The sequence below is a fragment of the Hemicordylus capensis genome, chromosome 2 (genome assembly GCF_027244095.1).
Source record: "Hemicordylus capensis ecotype Gifberg chromosome 2, rHemCap1.1.pri, whole genome shotgun sequence".
Classification (NCBI taxonomy): domain Eukaryota; kingdom Metazoa; phylum Chordata; class Lepidosauria; order Squamata; family Cordylidae; genus Hemicordylus; species Hemicordylus capensis.
This window is the reverse complement of record NC_069658.1, coordinates 351,637,872-351,652,696: the sequence shown is the minus strand read 5'-3', so window position 1 is coordinate 351,652,696 and position 14,825 is coordinate 351,637,872.

Below are 14,825 nucleotides of genomic sequence, written 5' to 3'. Positions count from 1 at the left end.
GAAGATGTAACCCCGCTTTTGCTGGGCAGCAGTGGCAGGTAGTGCCTAACTGAGAGCAGCCCAGCTGATGATATCACTACACCAGTTCAGTAAGACAGGGTTGCCTCGATCCCAGTGAGAATAGGCCTGCCTAAAAGGAGCCACCTGTTTTCACTGGCATCAGGGTAGCTCCACTGGTGTGACATCCCCTTTATTCCAGGCCTATTCTCCCTATCATCAGGGAAGGCCAAGCTGGTGCAGCTGCCAAAGAAAGAAGCTGGTACAAGTTGGGGGGTTAAGAGAAAGTGGAAGGACAAGGGAGATGACTGGTGGCTCCTGGACACCTGTGGCCCCCGGGCACTCATGGCGTTGTCTCTATTGTAGCTACACCCTTTCACGGCTTCTCTCCCAGAGCAAATAGCAACTAAGGAAGGGGTGATTTTCATCAGGACTGCAGAGCACGGAGAGAGGACAGGTTTATTTATTTATTTAACATATTTTTATACTGCCCAAAACATACGCCTCTGGGAGGTTAAACCCTCCTGGTATGCCATGGTCCTAAACTGGATTGGGAGCCTTTTTGCCTGTTTTTTTTTTTTTTTTTAAAGATAGCAAGAGTATGATGTGTTTAGTATCACACCTAGTTTTACCCTTACAGTATTTTTTAAACTCACATTTTACCACCCAATGAGTGTCTCTCTAATTGTTCTCAAGGCTGTTAGGAGTATAGTTCTTGCATAATTTTTTATCTTAGCTTTTTTTTCTAAAATGCCTAATTGCCATTCTCGGTACTTAGCAGCTACACACTCTCAAGTGACCTTTGCCTGGGTGTTAATTATAAATAACTTTGTCTATTGGACAAAAAAAAAAAAGCCCAAGTAGCTTACTTTTATGCTCCTATCAATAATTTAGGCAGATATCACAAAGGAAAAATATGGCACCTTTAGGGATAAAGACACATTTTTGAACTTGGGACTTTTTTTTTTACTGAGTGGGAAAACTGAAATAATAAAGAATAAGCACTGGCCAGATCTCTCTCTCTCTCTCTCTGTCTCTGTCTCTGTCTCTCTCTCTCTCTCTCTCTCATTCTCCTTGCCCCCCACCCCGCCCCGCATTTCCACATTTCCTGTCGAGCATAAAGCTGTACAGGTCTGGTCCCCTCACAGTTAGGCTTCCCATTAACTGCAGCTGTCAGAGACATCTGCCTTGCCTGATTACTGTCAAAGATGAGTGGAAATAATAGTGTTGATGCAGGAGATGTTCCATTCCTCTACAATGAACTTTCATGGAGTGTTTCTTTCTAAGAGATCCTTGAAAACTTACATGCTTAACTAGGGATACATATATGGAAGTCAGTAACAACATTTAGCCTTAGAAGTAATTTCTTTTGTGTTCTGTTCTTCAGTCTGTGCTAAATGGGTATAAAGTCTTTGGAGTGCCCAGTAGGCTACTGAGCTTTATGCGCAAAGCTTTCCTTATAAAAAATACATGCACCATAAGGTCATTTTTTCCCCTGACTTTGTTTTTTAAAATGCTGGAGAGCAAACCCTGCATGAACACTTCGGAGAGGCTGATACTGAGAATTCATCTGTGCAGTATTAACAGAAAAAGAGACAAAACCAAAGGAGGGCCAATATAAAATATCAAAAGGGAAGACACACCCTTTTTATTTCCAAGACATAATATAATTTTTTAAAACAACAACAAACATTTGCTTTACAATCCATTTCATTGGTTTGTGAAGTATAGTGTACCTGAGATTATGAGATGCCCTTCAGAAAAAAGGAGGAATCTTCATTAAGACAGGTCCCTGAGGTTTATGAACAAATTAAAAATTAAATTGCTTCCTGACCTCTGATATGCTTTTGGCTATATACTGTGGCCCAGTTCAGATGTAACAGGAAAATGGAGGTCCCTTCACTTCCAGTTTCCTAACCTGAACATCCAAATTCAGGGAAATGGAATTTGTGGGGGGAAGTAACCTGCAGTTTCCTTCCCCAAAGTCCACTCTGAAGCTTCGGTCAGAGTGGAGTTTCGGTACCACAAACTCCATTTCTGCAGTGTCAGCATTACATCTGAACACTGGCACCACAGATTGGGCCTCACAGAACTGGAGCTGAGGGAGGAAGCTCCTCCCTCACTGCAGCCTGATTGGCTGTGCAAGCTGTCCTTCAGGAAAGAAGGAAGCCTGCACAGCTGGCTCCCCTGCCTCTCTGCAGTCTCTCTGACTACAAAGAAGCAGCTTTCCTGCATGTCTGAATGCAGGCGGGAAAGCAGGGGGAGGGGGGTGCAGAATTGCAGATCCATTGGGTCTGCAGTTCTGCGTTATGTCTGAACCAAGCCAGTGTGAAGACATTGCTAAGAAGGACAGTGAAGCAAACCTACAGATCATTACATACATAGTTTCCATTTGGTAAACACTAACATAAGCACCTGTACAAAAAACTGCAATGTCACCATTCTTCTTCAATTTCACACTCTTCAGCCTTGAACTACATATAACAGGAACATAGGAAGCTGTCATATACCAAGTCAAAACATTGGTCCATCTGCTCAAATTGTCTACACAGCCTGGCTGCGGCTTCTCCAGGGTTGCAGGCAGGAGTCTCTCTCAGCCCTATCTTGGAGATGCTGGGGTGGGGATTTAGGACCTTCTGCGTGCAAGCATGTTGCTGCTCTTCCCAGAGTGGCCCCAACCCCTGAGGGGGATATCTTACAGTGCTCACATGGACTCTCCCATTCAAATTCAACCAGGGGAACAGAACCTGCTTAGAAAGGGGACAACTCATGCTTGCTACCCAAGAACTGCTCTCCTCCTCCATCATTTCTCCCAGATTTCTCCCATTATGCCAGTCTTAGCGTGTGTAGTGAAGCTGGAAGGAACATAATGAGAATGAATGCAGGCTGGACATATAGGGCAGGACACAAGATGAGGCATTTTTACTCTCTGGGTACTGGACAGGCATTCTTTTTAACTTCATGCCCCTCCTTTCCAGAGTATCTCTCAAGCACATAGGCATGGATTTCAGGCCCCTGTCATATCCATAAGGTGACAGAAATCTCTGGCTGACACACCCTGACATTTGGCTGACATCCTGACTAAATTTACTAGAGGAAATCTTATTGAAATTTATTCGTCCTTTAGAGTAACTCCTGAGTAGTACTATTGACTGATTTAGTCAGAATGTCATCCACTAACAAGCTGGAAAAGATTGAAATGGTTAGGTGGACAAATAGAATGTACAAGAGAAATGTACTGCGGTAAATTATTTTTGTTGCATGACTCCTGATGCCAAGTGGGTATGTTCCATAGAATCTGATTTACAAGAAAGATTGAAGTGAAATGCAATGCTACGTCTTCATTACGACACACACACACGCTGCTCAGTCAAGAGAATCTAATGAACAGGATCCCAGATTATCCTGTTGTTAGTCAATTCTTAATTAAACAAGACCATTACTTGGAAACACCTGAAGGGGGTGGGTGGGAAATGAAGCCTCCTCTATCTGAATGTTTGTCATTGTACTAAATTTTGATGAATGCTTTGATTCATGCCACCAGCTCCTCTCGAGAGCGGGCCTTCTCTGTAGTCGCTCCTGGGCTGTGGAATGCGCTCCCTATAGATATTCGAGGCTTAACGTATTTATCAGCCTTTAAAAGAGCCCTTAAGACAAATCTTTTTAGCCTGGCATTTAGTAATCTTTGAATGTTTTTAATTGTTTTAATTCATTTTAGTTTTAATTGTTTTGTTGTGTTTCTATTGTATTTACTGTTGTGAACCACCTAGAGTCAGGCAGTATATAAATTAATTGAATAAATAAATAAATAAATAAATTTTTCTTTTGTCTGTTTTGTTTTCTTTTGATTAATATCTGTATGTAATTTTCTATTTTACTGTAATAATTTCAATACATTTAGAGAGTGTTCTCAAGACCAGAGATCTTTGATCGTCTGTGAATCTGTGGTCATCTGGGGCACTAGGAGTCCTCTCAATGTAGCAGCTCCAAACATGAGTAGCCCTGATCCTCTACCCAGGTTAAAAGTGAGGTAGGATGAAAAAGGAGCCTCTCCTACCATTTGTATTGATCATCTGTACTGCCACACTGTTTTAAAATGTTCCAGGGCAGCCAGAGGCCATGTTTATCATAGAGTCCTGTGGCTTGTGGGGCCAGGCTGAGGACCTGCTTCAGTACTGAGGCCTCTTCACTGCTCATGCAATGCATTGTGGGACAGCTGGAGGCCCCAGCTCCAAATTTCTGCAGTGCAGATCACTCCATTCCTGAAGTGTTCAATGGAATGATCATGAAGTGTTTGTATCGGTGCATGATCTGCAGAGCCAAAAGGAGTCTCTGGTCATCTGGGAGACATGAGGTAGGAGCATGCCTTCCCTCCAGTACACCCTCATAGGGTTGTTAGACCAGGCTCATAATGTATTTTTTAAAAGAAAATAAGAGGATAGGCTATGCTACTTGACAACATTCTAGTGGTTGGTGACTTTAGCCATCACCTCGAAGCATACACAGAATTGTCTTGTGAGCCCAAACCTAGACTGGATGTACTCTACTTTTACCTTTGTCCCAAAGCTCAGAACTTTACTTTGGCATCTAATAAAAAGCCACTCCAATTCAGTACAGTCATCACATATTTCATTGTCAGGATGCCAATATATCTTGCAGTGTATTCAGTTATTGGGATTCCATAAAGTTATGTCAGAAGTGCTTGAATGTGAATGTCAGTGAATTTTGATCTTCACACTCCATCTCCTCTACAGGGCATGAGCTAGCTGGCCTTTACTGTAAGTCCTCTGACACATGAAAGTTTGATTTTAATATCTTGTTTTGTTTGTTTTTAATTACTGAGGTTGTTTAATGAAAATATAAATCAACGATGCATAGATTCACCTGATTACCTTGGATATGGTAAGTGCTGAATAATATGTAACATATCCAAGGTCAGACTTCCCTGTTGAGAAAGTGTAATTGATTTTGAAAAGTCAACATTAAAGACTTGGAGGTCAAAATACACTGAATGCATTTAACCTGCAACAATTTATTAGCCTTAGTTCAGCATCTGATGACCTGTCCTCGGGATCTGTGTTGGTACAAATGTTACTAATCCCCTCCTACTGAGTTCTGGTAATTGGACAAGTCCCCTTCTGTTGGGACACATTGCTAATGATAGACTCGTGTGATGGACTCCTTCAGAAGGAGCCAACAGGAAAAATACAACTCACAGTGTTAAGGTTGCTCTTCTGATCAGGATAAGTAGGTTCCATTTTACTTTGTTGCAATAAAAAACTGATATATCTGATAAAAGAAAGGAAGACTAGTGATAGCTCCAAACCCATGACTACCTGTTTGGTATATGAATATGTCTACCTCACCATGCTTGGCTGTATTACAAATCAAGCACCATTGTTTTGTCTGGCAGAAAATATTAAATGATTGATTTTAAGATTCCTTGAGTTACAGGTCCTGCAGTGACACTGCTGAGCAAGATGGCAGCACCAGAACTGCTGCACCTTGCGTGATTGCACACCGCATCACTGTGGCAGCACTGAGGGATCAGTGACAAGGGGCCTGTGTGCAGCCATGTTGGAACCAAGACACAGTCATCATCATCATCATCGTCGTCGTCGTCGTCATTGACTGACATGATAAGGAAAATCGTTCAAAGTAGACCAATTCATATTAAAAGGACAAGTTAGGCATTGCCAAACTACTTTTAGCAATTTTCCTCATTGTGTCAGCCATTATTTACCACTTCCCAACAAAAAACATTCTCAAAGCAATTGATATGGCAGAAACGTAAGGAAATGGTTCTCTGTCCCAAAGGGCTCATAATTTTCACACACATGACATGACGTGACACCAGCAACAACCACTTAAGACACACCATATTTGGCTGAATATCTCTTAAATAGCCCCTAATCTAACCCCTGCTAACTTGACAAAGAAGCACTTTTTAACATGGTGATTCTCTTTATTTAGCAGGGGGAGAGTAACTTATTTATTTGTTATTTCTCTGTGTTAACCGCCCTGAGCCATTTATGGAAGGGCGGTATCGAAATTGAATTAATAATAATAATAACAACAATAACAACAACAACCCCCAGTGAGGCACTACCTTGGCGTGGTTGTGGGGCTTGTGTGCTCTGAGGAAGGTGAGAGCTATGCCAGAGGTCCAACCGTACTGGACAGGTCTCACCAGAGGAGCCAGACAAAGAGTGCCTCTCTCATCAACAATATGGTGAGACGTAACTTTAATAAATCTATACCGGATCGGTCGTCGCCCGGGTCAACAAGGACTGCACCAGGTGCTGGAGTCCCTGGACATCTGGTGGCAAGTGGGCAACAGGACTCAGGATCTTCAGTTGAGCAACCAGGGCTGGAGATTGCAAGGTTACTGGAAGAAACGTCGCTTAACCGAAAAAAATATATGAAAAATGCCAACAAGGAAGTAATGATCTGCTATTACAAGTCTAGTCCAACTAGAAGAGGTTATTTAAAAAGAATGTACCAAATTTGGAAAGAGAAGCATCCAGATACAGAAATATCCAGATACAGAAGCATCCAGATACAGAAATAAGCATCCAGATACAGAAATAAAGGCTAGCAGACAAGAGAAGATTCATAATAAGAAATAAAGTATTCATAGGAGTTGAGCTGGAAGAACTGCAAAGAGCAACACAGGCTCAAGATATGGAAGAAGAATTACCACCAACTGAAGAAGTTGCTCAGGCGCAGGTGGAGGAGGTGTTGGAAATAGAGAATGCCACTGTTACTGAACTGTTTCAAAATCAAAACCAGGCAACCTCCCCTTTGCCTTCACCTCAAAAACCCAAATGCCGTTTAACAGAAAAGCAACAAGAACTAAAGCAAAAATTAACTGGGCTCATGAACCAAACAACCACCAGGGTTCCACTTCCAGCTCTAAAAACAGTTGCCAAAAAGCAACTTGCTCAGGCATTAAAAGATGTCAGTGCTGCACTTGCAGAGATAACAACCAAGAATTTGTAAGAAACAAACCAACTAATGTACAGTGCAGCAACAATAACAACACAAGAGCTCGGATATAAGATCAGTGGACCTGTAAAAAAAGAAAGCAGTACATCACCTAAATGGAAGATTAGATTAGAAAATAAAATCTCCAGGCTTAGATCAGATGCTAGTAAATTGAAAGATATGAAAGACAAGAAGCTGAAGAATGAAAACACCAAACAGTATCTGATCCCAAAATACCACTTGGATTCAAGGAAAATTAGAGAAGTCCTGGAAATAATAAAGCAGCAAATAATAGCAGTGTCAAAGAAGATTAGCAGGTATGAAGCCAGAATTACACAACACAGGCAGAATCTCCAATTCCAGTCGAATCAGAGACGTTTCTACCAAAGCATAGAAGGAGAAACTGCAAGAAACGTAGAAACACCAAATAAAGAAGAAACAGTGCAATTCTGGGGGAAATTATGGGACAATCCAATAGATTATAATAAAAAAGCAGGCTGGATGAAAGAGGTCAAAAAACGTAACCAACAAATGCAAGATCTAATAATAACACCAGAATTAATAAGTGAAAGAGCAAAGAAAATTAAAAATTGGACTGCTCCAGGTGACGATGAACTGCATGGCTTTTGGCTTAAACACCTAGCAAGCCTTCATAAACAACGATCAAAACAGTTCAATCACATTTTGCAAGGAGATGATATTGAACAATGGCTAACAACTGGGAAAACTCATCTCATCATGAAAGACCCAGCAAAAGGTGCATTTCCAAGTAATTATAGACCGATAACCTGCCTTCCAACCATGTTCAAATTATTAACTGGAATAATAGCAGATGAAGTCTTGCAACACTTATTAACTAACAAACAGCTTCCAGTTGAACAGAAAGGAAATTGCGCGGACACCAGAGGCACAAAAGACCAGCTGCTGATTGACAAAATGATTTTAGAAAATTGCAAGAGAAGAAAAACAAATCTAAGTGTTGCATGGATTGACTACAAGAAAACCTTCGATTCATTGCCTCACACATGGATACTAAAATGTTTAGAAACAACTGGTGTCAGCAAAAACATTCAGATATTTATTTTTTAAAAAGCAATGAGCATGTGGAGTACACAGTTAACAATCAATGGCGAGACACTTGGACAGGTTAGCATTAGAAGAGGCATTTTCCAAGGGGACTATCTATCCCCTCTGTTGTTTGTAATCGCCATGACCCCACTTTTACAAATACTAAACAAAACAGGCCTCGGATACGAAACATCTAAAACATCAAGTAAAATAAACCATCAGCTGTACATGGACGATCTGAAGTTGTATGGAAAGTCCCAGTCAGAAATCGAATGACTGCTAAGCACTGTCCATATATTCAGTAGCGATATAGCAATGGAGTTTGGACTAGACAAGTGTGCTGCATTAATAATGAAAAGAGGGAAAATAAGAAAAACAGAAGGAATAATGGAACAATGGAAGCAAGATCAAGAACCTGGAAGAGAAAGAACATTACAAATACTTGGGCATTCTCCAGGCTGATAACATTGCACACACTGAAGTTAAAAGAAAAATTGGAAGTGAATACATCAGGAGAGTTAGAAAAATCCTCAAGTCCAAACTCAATGGCGGGGACACCATACATGCCATAAACACCTGGGCTATACCTGTTATCAGATACACTGCAGGAATAATAGACTGGACCCAGGCTGAGCTAGAGACGTTGGATAATAAGACCTGGAAAATCATGACCATCAATCATGCTCTGCACCCCCGCAGTGATGTTGATAGGCTATACCTCCCTCGCAGCTCAGGTGGAAGAGGAATGCTGCAAGTCCATCAAACAACAGAGGAGGAGAAAAGAGGCCTTGAAGAATATATCAAGGACAGTGAAGAAGATGCACTTCAAATGGTCAATAACGCGAAACTATTCACCACCAATGAAACAAAGCAGGCCTACAAGAAAGAACAAGTCAAGAACCGAGCAGAAAAATGGAAAAATAAGCCCCTGCATGGTCAATATTTGCACAATATAAGTGGAAAATCGGACATCACCAAAACCTGGCAATGGCTTAAGAATGGCAACTTGAAGAAAGAAACAGAGGGTTTAATACTGGCTGCACAAGAACAGGCACTAAGAACAAATGTAATAAGAGCAAAAGTAGAAAAGTCAACAACAAACAGCAAATGCCGCCTTTGTAAAGAAGCAGATGAAACAGTGAACCACCTAATCAGCTGTTGTAAAAAGATCACACAGACTGACTACAAACAAAGGCATGACAAGGTAGCAGGGGTGATACACTGGAACATCTGCAAAAAATACAAGCTACCTGTAGCCAAACATTGGTGGGAACATAAAATTGAAAAAGTTGTAGAAAATGAAGATGCAAAAATATTATGGGACTTGCGACTACAAACAGACAAACATCTGCCACACAATACACCAGATATAACTGTAGTCGAGAAGAAAGAAAAACAAGTCAAAATAATCGACATAGCAATACCAGGGGATAGCAGAATAGAAGAAAAAGAAATAGAAAAAAATCACCAAATACAAAGATCTACAAATTGAAATTGAAAGGCTGTGGCAGAAAAAGACCAAAATAATCCCATTGGTCATTGGCGCCCTGGGTGCAATTCCAAAAGACCTTGAAGAGCACCTCAACACCATAGGGGCCACAGAAATCACCATCAGCCAATTACAAAAAAGCAGCTTTACTGGGAACAGCCTATATTCTGCGACGATATCTATAACAGCAGCAACATTTACAATAAAATTCAGCCATCCCAGGTCCTTGGGAAGGACTTGATGTCTGGATAAAACAAACCAGTCAATAACACCTGTCTGACTGTGTTCTCTGTCTGGACTTCCACAAATGAAAAAGTATATCTGCAAGGTGGTTCTTTGCCTAGTTCTTTCTGAGAAGTCCATGGTGCAGCAGCCCCTCAAAGGTTTGGGCTCTGTTGGGTAGTTGCCCCTCCTTGCTCTCTGTTGTGCACAACAAAAGCAACACTTTGTCTTCACCACCCCATTCTTGGGATGTGCAGAGGATGGATTTTGTGTTCTGTTTCAAGCTCAAAATGAAACACAAAATGGCTGAAATATTTCATCAAAATAGTGGCTATAGGATCCTATGGGAGTTTTAAGGAAAGGTTAAAAATGTGTTTAAAATTGCTCACTTGCCCACTTCTTTTCTGGGTTGGGTGATAGGTAGCACCCATCATGCCCTATCACCCAACCCACTTTGGTGTCCCTAGGAGATACCCTTGGGGAATAATGGGATGTTTCGAGTTTCCCAATTGTTCCCAAAACTCAATTTACAATGTATTTTACAACCCTGCCTTATTTATTTATTTATTTATTTATTTGTTTGTTTGTTTGTTTATTGTTAAATTTATATACCGCCTTTCATTAAAAACAATCCCAAGGCGGTTTACAAAAGTTAAAACACATATAATTAAAATGACAGTTAAAAGTATTTAGCTAAAAATATAAAAACAAATCTGATTTTAAATATATAATATACAAACACAGAAAATGAAACATGGATAAAAACACACAGAAGCAGCAATAAAAGCATCATGTAAAGGCCTGGACAAAAAGCCAAGATTTAACCAGTGTTCTAAAAACTGTGACAGAGTCCGAGGTGTGAATGGCCACTGGGAGAGCATTCCAAAGCCTGGGGGCAGCAACAGAGAAGGTCCTGTCCCTCGTGCATGGCAACTGAGCCTCCCTCATTGTCAGCACCCAGAGCAGAGCCCCCTCAGATGTTCTTGTCATGTGGGCAGAAACCCTTGTGAGCAGGCAGTCCCTCAGGTATCCCAGGCCCAAACCATTAAGGGCTTTAAAGGTCAAAACCAGCACCTTGAATTGGACCCAGAAACACATTGGTAACCAGTGCAGCTCTTTCAAAATAGGTGTGATGTGATCACACTGGGCAGCTCCAGATAAAACCCTAGCTGCTGCATTTTGTACAAGCTGCAGTTTCCGGATGTTCTTCAAGGGCAGCCCCACATAGAGCGCATTGCAGTAATCCAGCCGTGACATGACTAAGGCATGGGTAACTGTGGCCAGATCTGCCTTCTTGAGAAAGGGACGCAGCTGGCACACTAGCCAAAGCCATGCAAAGGCACCCCTGGCCACCACCTCCACCTGAGCTTCCAAAAGAAGAGTCGGGTCCAGTAGTACCCTCAAGCTGCATATTTGCACCTTCAAGGGGAGTGCAACCCCATCCAGAACCGGTAAAATCTCCTCAACCCAATTGGCTCTCCTACTGACCAATGTTACCTCCGTCTTGTCTGGAATCAGTCTCAGTTTATTAGCCCACATCCAGCCCATCACAGCCTCCAATCCCCAATTCAGGACATCCACCGCCTCCCTAGGATCAGGTGACAAGGAAAGATAGAGCTGAGTGTCACCTGCATATTGCTGACAACTCAGTCCAAGTCTCCGGATGACCTCTCCCAGTGGCTTCATGTAGATGTTAAACAGCATGGGGGACAAAATCTAACCCTGTGGGACCCCACAGGCCAATGGCCACGGGGCCAAGCAGTAGTCCCCCAGCACCACCTTCTGGATCCTCCACCCAAGAAAAGAATGGAGCCGCTCCAACACAGTACCTCCAATTCCCATACTCAAGAGGCGGTCCAGAAGGATACCATGGTCGATGGTATCGAACGCCACCAAGAGGTCCAGCAGAACCAACAGGGACTCACTCCCTCTGTCTAGCTCCTGGCAAAGGTCATCCACTAGAGCAACCAAGGCAGTTTCAGACCCACATCCGGGGCGGAAGTCAGATTGAAAAGGGTCCAGATAATCCGTATCATCCAAGACCCTCTGCAGCTGGGATGCCACAACACGCTCTATCACCTTGCCCAAAAAGGGAAGATTAGATACAGGTCTATAGTTGTCCAGGTTGGAGGAATCAGGGGAGGGTTTTTTAATAATGGTCTTACCATTGCCTCCTTGATGCATGATGGCATCCTGCCCTCCATTAATGAAGCATTAATGATCACCTCCAACCATATGCCTGTACCCCTCTGGCAGCTTTTATTAGCGATGAAGGACAAGGGTCAAGAGCGCACAATGTCGCCCGCACACTGCACAGGATCTTGTCCACATCCTCAGGCTGCACCAACTGAAAAGAATCCAACACAATGAGACCAGATGGTACAAAAGGCATGTCTGCTGGAACTACCCAAACTCTGGAGTCCGGGTCAGCACGGATGCGAGCGACTTTATCTGCAAAGTGGCAAGCAAACTGGGCTTTAGATGATTCCTCCCCCATTACCTGGGGGATGTGTGGAGCAATGTTTTTGCCACAAGAAACAGCTCAGTTTGTCTGCACTGAGCAGATGCAATGGGGGTGGAGAAAAAACATTTCTTTACCGCCCTCACCGCCATGGAGTAGTCCCTAAAATGGGCTCTAGCCCGTGTTCGATTGGATTCAGCACAAATCTTCATCCAGCGTCATACCAGCCATCGTCCAAGTTGTTTAATCACCCTAAGCTCCAAGAAAAACCAAGGAGCCGAACAGGCTCCACCAAGCCGGAGAGGGCATTTAGGAGCAACTGTGTCAACTGCCAGGGTCGTTTCTCCATTCCAGAGATCAACCAGGGCCTCGACAGAGTCACCAGCTCTGGACACTGGAAACTCCCCGAGGGCCATCTAGAATCCAAGTAGATCCATAAGCCTCTGGGGGCGGACCATTCTAATCGGTTCACCACCCCTGCAGAGGGCAGACGGAGCAGTCAAACTAAACCCCACCAGATGATGATCTGTCCATGACAAGGGAGTTATCTCAAACTCCCCCACCTCCAGATCATTTATTCCCTGGTCGGCAAAACACAGATCCATAGTGTGTCCTGCCATGTGGGTAGGGTCCGATACCAGCTGAAACAGGTCCATGGTTGCCATGGAGGCCATGAAATCCTGAGCCGCACCCACTAGGGGGGCCTCAGCATGGACATTGAAATCCCCCAGAACAATAAGTTTGGGGGAACCCAAGGCCACCTCCGAGACCACCCCCTCCAGCTCAGGTAGGGAGACTGAAGTGCAGCGGGGTGGTCAGTACATCAGCAGAATCCACAGCCTATCTCAGAGGCCCATCCTCAAGGACGAACACTCTAAATTCTGAGATTGCCTGACCGGGCACTTGGAAATGGGGAAGGTCTCTCTATAGATGACTGCAACACCCCCTCCCCGACCCTCCATGCGGGGCTGCTGCACACTCAGGAAACCTGGAGAACATTGCTGAGAGAGACCAACCCTGCCCAGCTCATCCAACCAGGTCACACATACCAGGTCAGCATGCTCATCCACAATCAGATCGTGGATGAGAGATGTTTTAGCATTAACCAACCTGGCATTCAGAAGCAGCACCCTAATCCTTGAGGAAGTGTTCTCAGAGCTCCCTGGGTTCTCAGGGTTGGGAGAAGAGCTGGAACAAGGAACAGGCCTCAGTTGCCTGGACCGTTTCCCCCGTAATGGCCTGCCCAACTCCCACCGCCCAGTGGTATTGCTGCCCCCACACCAACCCCACTTTCCTGTTCTCCCAGGCACATTCCTCAGTCCAAACAACCACAGCTCCACCACCTTAAAAAAACACCGCAGAAGCACACAGTAAAAGGGAATCTGTATTTCCCAACAAAGAGCACACATTTCAAACACAGTCCAAAAATATCCCAAAAAAAGAACCATGGACTCAGAATCCACTGCCAGTCACAGTGCCTGCACAGCAGGCACATAAGAAAAGCCCTGAGGAATCAGGTCCAAGGCCTATCTAGTCCAGCATCCTGTTCCACAAGGTGGCCCACCAGATGCCCCTGGGGAGCCCACAGGCAAGAGGTATGTGCATGCCCTTTCTCCTGCTGTTGTCTACTTTCCAGTCCTCTGATACACAGCCTGATTGTAGGGACAAGTTACATTTTTTTGCTAGGAGATCATACGAACATAATAACATAAGAACAGCCCTTCTGGATCAGGCCCAAGGAGGCCCATCTAGTCCAGCATCCTGTTTCGCACAGTGGCCCACCAGATGCCGCTGGAATCCATAGGCAGTAGTTGAGGGCATGCCCTCTCTCCTGCTCTTATTCCCCTGCAACTGGTACTCAGAGGCATCCTGCCTCTGAGGCTGGAGGTGGCCCACAGCCCTCCGACTAGTAGCCATTGATACACCTCTCCTTCATGAAGTTATCCAAACCCTTCTTAAAGCCATCCAGTTTGTCGGCTCTCACCACATCTTGTGGTAGAGAATTCCACAAGTGGATTATTCATTGTGTGAAAAAGTACTTCTGTTTGTTGGTCCTAGATTTCCTGGGAATCAGTTTCATGGGATGACCCCTGGTTCTAGTGTTATGGGAGAGGGAGAATAATTTCTCTCTATCCACTTTCTCCACACCATGCATGATTGTATAGACCTCTTTCATGTCTCCCCTCAGTCGTCTTTTTCTTAACTAAAAAGCCCCAGGTGTTGTAATCTTGCCTCATAAGAAAGGTGCTCTAGGCCCCTGATCATCTTGGTTTCCCTCTTCTGAACTTTTTCCAGTTCTACAATGTCCTTTTTTAGATGTGGTGACCAGAATTGTATGCAGTACTCCAGGTATGGTCACACCATAGTTTTGTATAAGGGCATTATAATATTAGCCATTTTATTTTCAATCCCCTTCCTAATTATCCCTAGCATGATTTGGCTGTCCCATTGCTTCATTGTCCATTCATTCAGTCTTTGCTCGTGATGCGTCAGCAATGTGATCAGCAATTTCACATTTGAGTTTCTTCAGAACTGTTGGGTGGGTACCATCTGGCCCTGGTGATTTGTTAATTTTTAGTTTTTTAAGACAGTTTTGAACAT